At 40.0% G+C, this 12,953-nt stretch overlaps 1 long non-coding RNA gene across 1 annotated transcript in view; it reads right to left on the reverse strand.

Moving 5' to 3' along the window:
• The window catches only part of LOC140733014 (uncharacterized), a 56,257-nt gene that overhangs the window by 20,509 nt on the left and 22,795 nt on the right, over nt 1-12,953 (reverse strand). Inside the window, exon 2 of the long non-coding RNA XR_012100204.1 lies at nt 6,830-6,940. This is a non-coding gene — a long non-coding RNA (uncharacterized lncRNA). The remainder of the gene's footprint in view (nt 1-6,829; nt 6,941-12,953) is intronic.

The following is a 12,953-nucleotide window of genomic DNA, read 5'->3' on the forward strand; positions in this document are numbered from 1 at the left end:
ACCCCATCTGGCACCAGCAATCATTACATGGTCAAAGTCACTTAGATCACATTTCTTTCCTGTTCTGGTCTGAATAACAGCTGAACCTCTTGACCATGTCAGAATGTTATTATACGTTGAGTTCCTGCCACCTGATTGGCTGATTAGGTATTTACATTAATGAGCAGGTGTACTGAGTGTATGCCATGAATTTGTTCTTTTGTGGCAGCAGTACATGTACTGTATATTTACAATAATTAGTTTTTTATTCCTATATAAATCCTATTTGTGACAGATGTCATTCTGAGATAGCATCTTTAACTCATTTGTTCTGGTCGTGTCCGCTTTTGAAAAATTATTGGAAAGATATTTTTGATATTATTTCTGCGGTATTGAACATTGATTTACAACCTCATCCTATTACTGCAATTTTTGGTTTACCAATGATGGACTCACTCCATTTATCCTCTTCCGCTTGTCGAATGATTGCATTTCTTACATTAATGGCTAGAAGATCTATTTTGTTGAATTGGAAAGAAATTAATCCTCCTACTGTATTTCATTGGTTTTCTCAAACTATGTTATGTCTAAATTTAGAAAAAATTAGAAGTGGTGTATTTGATACTTCTATTAAATTTGAAAAGATATGGAGACCATTTATTTAATATTTTCATATGATGTAATATGACCCTGTTCCAAGCCTATTTGATTTTCCAGTTTCGATTTTATATATGTTGAGAGGATCGGAGTTGACGACACTGATGATTTTGTATTTTTGTGAGATATTATAAACAGCCTTTTTTTCCATTTTTTCTTTTTCTCTTTTTTCTTTTTTTGTTTTTTTTTTCCTTATTAGTTATTAGACTATTAGATTAGGTTTTTTTGCATAATTTTTATTTCTTTTTCTTTTTTCTGTGTTTTTTTAATTATATATTATGATATGCCTAGGTTTGCCTTGTTTATTTGTATATTGTATCGTCCATGATTTGGGAATACTCATTTATACTGTAATCATTGCTTATGTATTCTTTCATGTTCAGTTGAAATGTGTATGTTTGTAATCCCATTATCTATGTATCAATTTTATTTTGTTGATATTAATAACAATAATAAAAAGATTGAAAAAGAAAGAAAGAATAATTAGTGCAAAAAAAAGAGCAAAGTGGTACAATAAGAGATTAAAAACATCAATATTGTGCAGATTATTTTCTACGTAGTATCAGCAATGCTCTTATAACTGAAGCAATCTCTCTGCGTTCATATACAACTGATCCAGAACAAGCTATGATACTCCCTTCACTTTCCAAACCATTTGCTGTACCTGCATCTTCACCTCTTGCAAACCATGCAGCAGGACACTCAGATCCCTCTGTACTCAGAGCTCTGCAACTATTAAATACAGTATTTAGAAAATACGTTGTCTTTTTTTCCTGCCAAAACAGTTACTTTCTCAAATTAAACTCCAGTTTCATGTCGTTGCCCGGTCACCTAATTATTTGCAGCCTCCTGGGCACCATGGTTGCATGCGGTTAGTGCAACGGCATTACAGCTCGGGACGTCATCTGTAAGGAGTCTGTGTGTCCTCCTCATGGAACGAGATGGTTGTCTCCATATCCTCCAGTTTCATCCCACAGGTTAAAGACAAACTGGTTGGTGAATTGATCATTGTAGACTTGTCCCGCAATTAGGCTATGGTTGAACTGAGACTTCTGAACCTCTGAACGGTATCTTATTAAATAAATAAATAAACCTACTGAGAATCTTTGTGCAGACAACAGCTTACCTTTGTGGCATTCTTCCATGTTCATGAATTAAGTTGTAAAAGAAAAGTAAGTCTTAGCACTAGCATAGACTAATTCATTATTTGAATCATTATATGAAGAGACCCAACGTGCAGCCAGTTGGAATGCAGGATTCCCTAACGTTCTGGCAGACTGGACGGATGAAATCTACGGTGACATCCAACTGCCAGGAAGGCTTTTTGAAGAGCGTAGGGCATAAGCAGAATCAGGAGTCATGGTCACCCAGAATACCCCAGTTTGTGACACTTCTTTGTACCACTGGAGACAGATCACCGGCATCGAGAGTGGAACTGTCCCAGTGCAACGCCTTTTCCACTTTAAAAACTCTCCCGCACAGGTTTCCTGTCAACATCCAATGCAACAGAAACCACTATCTCTTGAGTGTTCTTGGGAGTTGGAATCTGTTTTATTACCCAAGTTTAGCCTAATGTCGCAAGATTTCCTAAGGAACAGAATTACTGCTGAACTAAAAACGTAAGAGTTCAAGATGTGAAAGTAATTTTATGTAGCCGTCCCCTCCCAGATCTCTCCATTCCTTGATTTCAAAAATCCTTATTACTCCAGATCCAACAATAAAAAACCCAGTAAGATAAAAAACACAATAATAAAAAACACAATAAATATACTGTGAATACATAAGATAGCTTAAATACATAGATTGATTTGATGTCTATAAAGTGATACTAGGCACAGGAGTGACTGTACATAAGATGATTCTGACAGGAAATGATGAAGTAGTGGTGGTTGGGGGTGTGGAGGGGTGGGTTGGTGGATGGAGGTGTTGATCAGCCTTACTGCTTGGGGAAGGTAACTGTTTCTGAGTCTGGTGGTCTTGGTGTAGATGCTGCATTGCCTCTTTCCCAAAGGGAGTGGGACAAGCAGTCCATGAGCAGGGCGGGTGGGGTCCTTCATGGTGTTACTGGCCATTTTCAAGCACTTTTCTGTATATATCTTCTTGGTGACGTTCAGGCTGGTGCCGGAGATGTGTTGGGCCATTTTGACTACCTGTCATAGAGTCTTCCCGTCTGCCGCAGTGCAGTTTCCATCCCAAGCAGTGATGCAGCTTGTTAGGATGCTCTCTACTGCGCATCTGTGGAATGACGTGAGCACGGATGTGGATTTTACTGATCTTAAATTTTGAAAATACTCAATGGCTATGTGGCATAGAATGGAGAATTTCAACATCTAGCACCCTTGAGTGAAACAAATTACAACTGAGAAATTTAAATATACAAACTCTCAGCCAGATTCTCCTGTGAGCTTTTGACAAACCAGCGAAGGAAACAATCTCTCAGCATCTATTCTTTCCAAATTCCTTTGCAAGTTTTCAAAAAATCATCTCACCTCTTTCAGAAAGATGAGGGCCTGACTTGTTTAGACCTTAACACAATGGGATACGAAAAGAATCAGGCCATTCAGCCCATCGAGTCTGCTCCTCCATTCCATCATGGCTAATTTATTACCCCTCTCAATTCCATTCTTCTGCCTTCTCCCCATAACCTTTGATGCCGTTATTAATTATGAACCTATGGAGCCCCGCTTTAAATATACCCAATCTCCACAGCTGTCTGTGGGAATGAATTCCACAGATTCACTACCCTTTGGCTAAAGAAACTTCTCCGCTTCACTGTTCTAAATGGATGTCCCTCTAGCCTGGAGCTGCACCCTTTGGATCTAGATTCCCCCCACTATAGAAAATATCCTCCCTATGTCCACTCTATCTAGGCCTTGCAATATTCAATAGGTTTCAATTGAGATTTCCCTCCACTCATTCTTCTAAACTCCAGTGAGGTCAGGCCCAGAGCCATATCTTGCATTCCTCAAAGGACTGTCTTCTCTTCCCAGGCATCAAACATCTGCTCCACTGCCTTTAAGGCCAGTATATTCTTCCTAAGATGAAGAGGCCAGAACTGTACAAGTACTCATGACGTTATTTTACCAAAGCCCTGTAGCAAGGCTAACTTACTTTTATCCCCAACCTCCTTGCAATAAAGGCTAACATCTGATTTCCCTTCCTAACTGCATACTGTATTTGCACACTACTTTTCTATAATTCATATACTAAGATACCCAAGTCTCTCTGAACATCAACTTTTAATATTCTTTTTCTCTCTTCTTGTTATCAAAGTGAATTCATCCATTATGGCTCAGTGGCCATCTTTTTATTCATAAATATAACCTGTCTGCATCCCACAGCAATCGCTTTGCAACATTGGCATAACTTATTTACAGCTTAGTTTTGAGTAATGAACAAACCTGGATACATTTATCTTAAGCCATGAACGTAGATTCAAGATGGTAGTGTAGCAGTTAGAATATCACTATTACAAAGACAGCGACTGGACTCAATCCCCACCACTGCTGTCTGTAAGGAATTGGTACCTTCTATTGGTACCTTAGGGGAATCAAGGGATATGGGGACAAGGCAGGATCCGGGTATTGATAGTAGATGATCAGCCATGATCTCAAAATGGTGGTGCAGGCTTGAAGGGCCGAATGGTCTACTTCTGCACCTATTGTCTATTGTCTTCTTCCTGTGACTGCTTGGGTTTCCACCAGGTGCTCCACTTTCCTCCCACAGTCTAAAGATGTACAAGTTACTGGTTAATTGGTCATCGTAAACTGAGCTGTAAATAGGCTAGGATTAAACCAGTGGGTTGCTGAGTGGGGCAGCTCATTGGGAGGAGGGAGGGAGGGAAGGAGGGTAAGATGAAAAAGGAGGTAAAGAGGGTAGGAAGGAGGGAAAGGGAAGGGAGTAAATGAGGGAAAGAGGGAAGGACATAAAGGAAGGAAGGAAAGGATGGAAAGAGGGAAGAAGGGGAGGGAGGGATGGAAGGAAAGAAGGAAAGAGGGGAGGGAGGGAGAGAGGATCTCATTAAAACCTATCAAATATTGGAAAGTCTAAATGGATTGGATGTGGAGAGGATGTTTCCAAAAGTAACTCTGGGACCCGAGGTCACAACCTCAGAATAGAGAGACATCTCCTTAGAACACAGATGAGGAGGAATTTCTTTAGAGGGTGATAATCTGTGGAATTCATTGCCACTCACAGCTGTGGAATATATTATTTTTAAGGCGGAGGTCGACAGTTTCTTTATTAGTAAAGACGACAGAAGTTATGGGGAGAGGCAGGAGAATGGTGGAGTAGACTTGATGGCCTGAGTGGCCTAATGCTGCTCCTATGGTCTTAGTAAGGAGAATGTTACAGTTGACTAATCTGAGTGTGTATTTGTTTTTGTAGAATTTAGTGCACAAGTTGATGCAAGCGGCAGGTTAATTGTATTTGACTTAGAGAGGTGGTAAAACTGTCTGATTTGTTGAATGATTTGAGTGAGTGGTGTGGGTGTGCTTTATGACTGAGGATGTCGGGAGAACAGGCAGTGACAACTCTCCAAAGACCAACCTTCAGGACGAGGACCGGCTGGCCACCGTAGACTCTTTTTCCAGGTTATTATCTCTCCTCCTCTTTGACTGTTCCTGGAACGTCAGGGAAACATGGTGGGTGTGCACCCAGGTGTTCAGCTGTGCAAATTCACCTGCTCGTGAACTGAGCCAGTAAAAGTACTTGTCAGTAAATACAGATCCTGTTTGTGCCTAACCGGTCATTATTATTGGGGGGATAATCCTTGCAACAGGCTAGAACCAGAGGTCATGGGTTAATGGTGAAAGGTGAAATATTTAAGGGGGTATGAAAGGGAACGTCTTCATCCAGAGGGTGGTACAATTGTGAAGAGCTGCCAGGACAAGTGGTGCATGCGAGTTCACTTTCAACGTTTAAGAGAGATTTGGATAGGTACATGGATGGGAGGGATATGGAGGGTAATGGTCTGGGTGCAGGTCAATGGGACTAGGCAAATAAATACATAGTTTAACACAGCATGGGTCAAAGAGCCTGTCTCAGTGCTGTGGGATTCTACACTGTGTGTGAAGACCCCATGTTCCGCATCTTAGGAGAGCTTCTTCCCCTCAGCCAGCAGATTTCCGAATGGATCATAAACTCGTGAACACCGCCTCACTATTTTTGCTCTCCTTTTTTTGCATTAATGTATATATACACAAAATTATTTTGTACTGCACTTGACTGCCACCACAAAGCAACAAATTTCTTAACCAATGTCAATGATAATAAATCTGACTCTGAAAAACAGCACACAACCAAACTAGAGAGGGTACCAAAGTGTTGCTCGCTGATTTTTTTTTTTTCCAGCTATGTCTTGGAAAATAAATAAGTTATTCCGCTCTCTGACTGCCACCATGTCTTCTCAGTTGATCACTGAGCAGTTGAATAACCTCATTCAAGTCAGACAAAAATATTAGAACATTCGCAAAAGATTTCCTCCGAGACCTAGGTACACAGGAATCATTAATGCCTTTATAAAGTATGATACAGTGACACTTAAAATCTTTATTCATGACTCTATTAAAATAGAATCATCAAATGAAATGCACAATTAGAATGTCACTTACGCTTTTCAAGCTGTTAAGCTGTATTTAATGGAATTGTTGAAGTCTTAATTTGACACTCAAATGGCTTTGTTTTACATATTAGAGCAATAGCTGTGCAAAAATGGATGATCCTCAAATGTGCTCTAAGAGAAAAGATTTAATGGAACAATATGGCTAATATTTTATCACCTCCTCAGTGACAGATGGGCAATAAATGCTGGCATTGCCAGTGAAGTTCAGTGAACCAAGGAGATTTTTTAGAAGCCACACTGGCTACAGGAGCTATTTTATTCAGAGATACAGCACAGAACAGTTCCTTCCCGCTCACTGACCCCCGCTGCCCATCAACCAACCAGTTTAATCCTAGCCTAATCACAAGACAGTTTACAACAACTAATTAACCTACTAACCAGAATTGAACTCCGAATTCTGACATCCCAAGCTATAATAGCATTGCGCTAACCGCGGTGCCCTGATTTAAGAAAGTTGACTGCATACATTATTGATTGTGTAAATTGACTGAAAAAGTCTTAAGGCATTTCATTGCCTTTTACTTCATTCCTTAATTCATGAAATGTTGAAACAAATAATCAAAACCTTACCTGCTAATACCTGAGTGATTAAATGATGAGTGAATTGAAACTCCTTTGAGAATCGAAACATTCGGTATAAACTTGCAATTTTCAAGATTCGGGATTGTTTAATGTCATTTCCTGTACACAGGTGTAAAGGAGAATCAAATAATTGTTATTCCAGATCTGATGCAGCACAAAAAGAACACTCAATAAGATAAAGAACACAATAATAAGGAACACAATAAATATAAATATATAGGATAGCCTATACACATGGATTGATTGTATGTCCATAAGGCAATGCGAGGCACAAGGGTGTCTGTACATAAGGTGACTGATGGGAACTGATAGAGAAGTGGTGATTGGGGGGGGTGTGGAGGGGTGGGTTTGTGGGTGGAGGTGCTGATCAGGACCTTGGGATTTTAACATTGATTTTCAACAGAATCACAATCAGGTTTATTATCACTGACATATGTCATACAATTTGTTGTTTTGTGTGGCAAATCAGTGAGAAAATGCCACATAGCAAAAGGTTACATCAGCTGTGTGGTTATTTTTTTTGTCAGTCATTATTTGAGTGAAGTTTTCATTGATCTTATTGTATTTATTTGTCTGTGAATGCCTGCAAAAAATGAATATCAGGGTGATTGGTATATGGTGACATGTACGTACTTAGAAAATAAATTCATTTTCAACTTTGAAATTTGAAGACTGTCAAACTCCTGACTCATCAGTGTCACAGAGTTTAGTCCAAAACCAACTTAATTCTCTCCAAGTCACCTGAGGAAATATCTTTGTGAATATAATGCAGCTACACCTATAGTCAAGGAAACACACACCAGTCATCATCGAGGGATCAGCAGTGGAAACGGTGAGCAGTTTCAAGTTCCTGGGTGTAAATATTTCTGAAAATCTGTCCCGGACCCAACATATTAATGCAATTAGAAATAATCCACAGCAGTAGGTATATTTCACTGGTACCAAAGCCACTCACAAGTTTCTACAGATGTCCAACAGAGAGCATTCTAACTAGTCATGTGACAGTTTGGCACGGAATTGGAAATCGATGACATTGATGATAGTGAGGAAGGCAGTCTTTGGTGATATAATGATACTGATGTGCTGGTAAGATGGAAAAGCAAAGACAAAAGGAACTTAATCTAATTGTCAGATGGTTGGATTTGGTGAGGACACAGACACAGAGTATAAGGAAACAGGTAATTTAGTGTACAATTTCAGTCATCCCTGCAGACAGCGATTCCAAGTTCAAATTATGTATATGCTTGTAATTCATCTCCTAACAGGCAGCCACGAAACAAAGAAACTCAAAAGATCTCACACAAAAAAAGATGGTTGAGCACCCAGTGTGCAGAGAGAAAAAGAAACACATCGTGCAAAGAGTAACCGCATGCAAATAGTGTTCTGGACTGAAGTCCGCTGTTCACCATAGTTGAGCGCAGAGCCGAGCCATGGAGCAGTGAGTTGAACTGGTCCATCGCTTGCCTCAGGCCCCAACACCCTGGCCTTGCCTTGGGCCCGGTGCCTAAGTTGATGTCCGAACATCAGGTTCAATTGCCTCGGTATGCTCTTGGGCCAAGACCCCGGCATCTCAATTCAGCCTGCAATTGATAAATCAGTTAAGAAGCCACACAAGAGGCAGGGTTTAGAATGTATGAGGAGGGAAGTTATAGCACAAGCTAGTAAAACATTAGTTAGGCCGCAAATGAATGTGTGCAGAGTTCTAGTCGTCACGCTGTAGGAAGGATCTGATAGCACTGGAAAGGATGCAGAGGAGAGCCACCAGCTTGAATGGAACATTTTAATTGTGAAGAGATGCTAACAACACTGGAGGAATATTGCACAAGCAATTGAATTCATAAGCTGGAAAATAGGATTGGTGTAGATGAACACTTGATGTTTGGGGTGCATTTGGGATCTATAGATCTTCTTTTAAGTGAGAATGGGAGGGCTTTGGTCCTTGTGTAGGTCAACGGGACTGGGATGTGCTGGTTGTTAAAACAAATGATAACATTGCACTATGTATGAAACCTATATTTTGATGTACATGTGATAAATAGATCTGAACCTGAAATGTTGAGGATTCTTATGGAATAAATCAGAAAAGCAAAGTAATTGTTTCTGTCACTTACTAGTCACAATTGTCAGGCAAACATGATTGACACACACGTTTATTCATTATGATACCCAAGTGACCAAATCACTATCTAGATTATCTTTCTCGTGTTTTTGCAACCAAAAGAAATAAAATGAAAGTTCGATCCAAATTAGCGGACTTGGCATCTTTCAGATAGCTAAAATTTGATCATAGTAAGTTTTTGACATGAATGCCTAAGGCATTGACATTTAAAACAGGGAATTCTTTTAACAAGAACATCACTAAAATGGTTTTGAAGGAAGTTTGGAACTTACAGTAAAAGCTGTGGAGAAAGGGGAAAAGAAGAAGCTGTAGTGAGAGTTTCTATGAGTGGATGCCTCTCAATGGACAGGAAGATTACAGGATTTCAAAAACATCCTTAAATTAAAGAGTTCGATCAACCAGATAAACATAGATAGGGTGGTTAAGAAAGTGTATGGTGCATGGGTCTTCATTAGTCAGAGGATTGAGTTAAAGAGCTGTGGGGTAATGTTACGACTCTATAAAACCCTGGCTAAATCGCAATATTGTTTACCTATCATAGGTAAACACCTACCCGACACTGAGTACACCTACAAGGAATGTTGTCACAGAAAAGCAGTGTCCATCATTCAGACCATGCTCTCTACTTGCTGCTGCCATCAGGAAAGAGGTACAGGAGCCTTAGGTCCCACGCCACCAGGTTCAGGAGCAGTTATTACACTTCACGCATCAGGCTCTTGGACCAGAGGAGTTAAATTCACTCAACTTCACTTGTCCCATCACTGAACTGTTCCCATAACCTATGGATTCACTTTCAAGGGCTCTTCATCTCATGTTCTTGAAACTTATTTCTTATTTATGTAGTATAATTATTTTGTTTTTTTTTTAAATAATTTTGTATTTGGTGTCTTTTGAACACTGGTTTGTCTTTTTTGAGTGCAATTTTTCATTGGTTCTATTGTGTTTCTTCATAATTACTCTGAGTGCCCACTAAAAAAAAAACAAATCTCAGGGTAGTATTGAATGACATATATGTACAAAGCAAATTTATTTTCAAAGAACTTTGTGTTCAGTTCTGGTTGCCTCATTTAGGAAGGATATGGGTGCTGCTGAGGTGATTTACCAAGATGCTACCTGGATTGAAGAGCATGTCTTATGAGGAATAGGTTGAGTGAGCTAGGAGGATGAGTGGTGACTTGATAGAGTTGTACAAGATGTTAAGGTGTGCAGAAGAATGCACAATACGTTAAACCTTGAAGTGGATGGGCTACAGCAGCAGAAGACCATGAACATACACTCACTGACCACTTTATTAGGTACAGGAGGTAACTAATAAAGTAGCCACTGAGTATATAACTGACATCCTAATTCTAACTGCATATACCCACATTGCAACCACTCTGGATATTTGTTAGCATTCTGAACAGATACTGTTATCTCAACAGGATGTTATTGATCACCTTGGGCTTTGCTTTTGAGCTGGCAGCTGCTATCAACATGTAGGCTCTCCCTTTATGATTCTCATTCTCAGTGATTAATTAATGTGACATCATTGCCACAAGGATGTCAGAAAAGAATTATATAAAACTGTCAGCCCAGATATTCCACAGATGCTATATTACCTACAAAAAGAAGTGGACATGGCCCAGTCTATCACAGTCTCTCCACCACACATGGAGCATTGTCACGGAAAATCAGCATCCATCATTACGGGCCCACAACACCCTAGTCATGTCCTCATCTTGCTGCTGTCATCTGAAAGAAGGTACAGGAGCCTCAAGACCCACACCACCTGGCTCAGTAACAGTTACTACCCCTCAACCATCAGGCTCTTGAACCAGAGGGGATAGCTTCACTCAATTTCACTTACCCCATCACTGAACTGTTCCCACAACCTATGGACTCACTGCCATGGATTCTACATCTCATGTTCTTGGTATTCATTACTTTTTATTTAATTACTTATTTACTTTTTGTATTTGCACATTTGTTATTTTTTCATATTGTTGGTTATGGATTCTATTGTGTTTCTTGTATTTACTGTGAATGCCTGCAAGAAAATGCACAGAGTCTAAGAAATGAGGTGGATGATCTTGTTGCACTATTGCAGATAGTCAGGTACTATGTTGTGGCCATCACTGAATCGTGGCTGAAGGATGGTTGGAGTTGGGAGCTGAATGTCCAAGGTTTCACATTGCATCAGAGGGATAGGAAGGTAGGCAGAGAGGCTGGCATGGCTCATCTGGTAGAGAATGGCATCTAATCAGTAGAAAGATGTGACATAGGATCGGAAGATGTTGAATTCCTGTGGGTTGAGTTAGGAAACTGCAAGAGTAAAAGGACCCTAATGGCGGTTATATACAGGCTTTGCAACAGTAGCTGGGAGGTGGACCACAGATTACAACAGGAAATAGAAAAGAGCAATGTTATGATAGTCATGGGAGATTTCAATGAGAAAATTAGGTTGGCAATGGATCTCAAGAGAGTAAGTTTGTTGAATGCCTATAAGATGTCTTTTTAGAGCAGTTTGTCATTTGAGTCTACTAGGGGAGCAGCTATACTGGATTGGGTGTTACATAATGAACTGTAGGTGATTAGGGAGCTTAAGGTAAAAGAACCTTTAGGAGACAATGATCACGATATGACTGAGTTCAACTTGAAATTTGATAGGAAGAAAGTAAGGTCTGGTGTTACTATATTTCAATGGAGTAAAGGCAATTGCAGTGGTTTGAGAGAGGATTGGCCAAAGTAAATTGGAAGGTGATGCCAGCAGGGATGACAGCAGAGGAGGAATAGTGTGAGTTTCTGGGAAAAATGAGGAAGGTGCAGGATAGATGTTTTCCAAAAACAAGAAATACTCAAAAAGCAAAATAGTACAACTGTGGCTGACAAGGGAAGTCAAAGGAAATGAAAAGTCAAAGAGAGGGCATACAACAAAGCAAACGTTAGTGGGAAGACAGAAGATTGGGAAGCTTTTTAAAACCCTCCAAAAAGCAACTGGAAAAATTATTAGGAGGGAAAAGGTGAAATACGAAAGCAAGCTAGCAAACAATATCAAAGTGGATGGTAAAAGCTTTTTCAAGTATGTAAAAATTAAAAGAGAGTTGAGAATAGATATAGAAATACTAGAAAATGAGGCCAAAGAAATAATAACGGGGGCCAAGGAAATGGTAGATAAACTAAATGAGTATTTTGCATCAGTCTTCACTGTGGAAGATACTAGCAGTGTGCCAGATGTTGAAGGGCATGAGGGAAGAAAGAAGTCAGTACAATTACAATAACAAGAGAGAAGGTGTTCAAAAAGCTGAAAGACAAAAGGGTACAAAAGTCACCCAGAGTAGATGAACTGCTGCCTAAGGTTCTGAAAGAGGTAGCAGAAGAGATAGTGGAGGCATTAGTAATGATCTTTCAAAAATCTTTGGTTTCTGGCATGGTGCCAGAGGACTGGAACATTGCAAATGTCACTGAACTCTTTAAGACAATAGACAATAGGTGCAGAAGTAGACCATTCGGCCCTTCGAGCCTGCACCGCCATTTTGAGATCATGGCTGATCATCTACTATCAATACCCGGTTCCTGCCTTATCCCCATATCCCTTGATTCCCCTATCCATAAATACCTATCTAGCTCCTTCTTAAAAGCATCCAGAGAATTGGCCTCCACTGCCTTCCGAGGCAGTACATTCCAGACCCCCACAACTCTCTGGGAGAAGAAGTTTTTCCTTAACTCTGTCCTAAATGACCTACCCCTTATTCTCAAACCATGCCCTCTGGTATTGGACTCTCCCAGCATCTGGAACATATTTCCTGCCTCTATCTTGTCCAATCCCTTAATAATCTTATATGTTGCAATCAGATCCCCTCTCAATCTCCTTAATTCCAGCGTGTACAAGCCCAGTCTCTCTAACCTCTCTGTGTAAGACAGTTCGGACATCCCAGGAATTAACCTTGTGAATCTACACTGCACTTACTCTACAGCCAGGATGTCCTTCCTTAACCCTGGAGACCAAAAATG

Source organism: Hemitrygon akajei, chromosome 9, assembly GCF_048418815.1.
Source record: "Hemitrygon akajei chromosome 9, sHemAka1.3, whole genome shotgun sequence".
NCBI classification, from domain to species: domain Eukaryota; kingdom Metazoa; phylum Chordata; class Chondrichthyes; order Myliobatiformes; family Dasyatidae; genus Hemitrygon; species Hemitrygon akajei.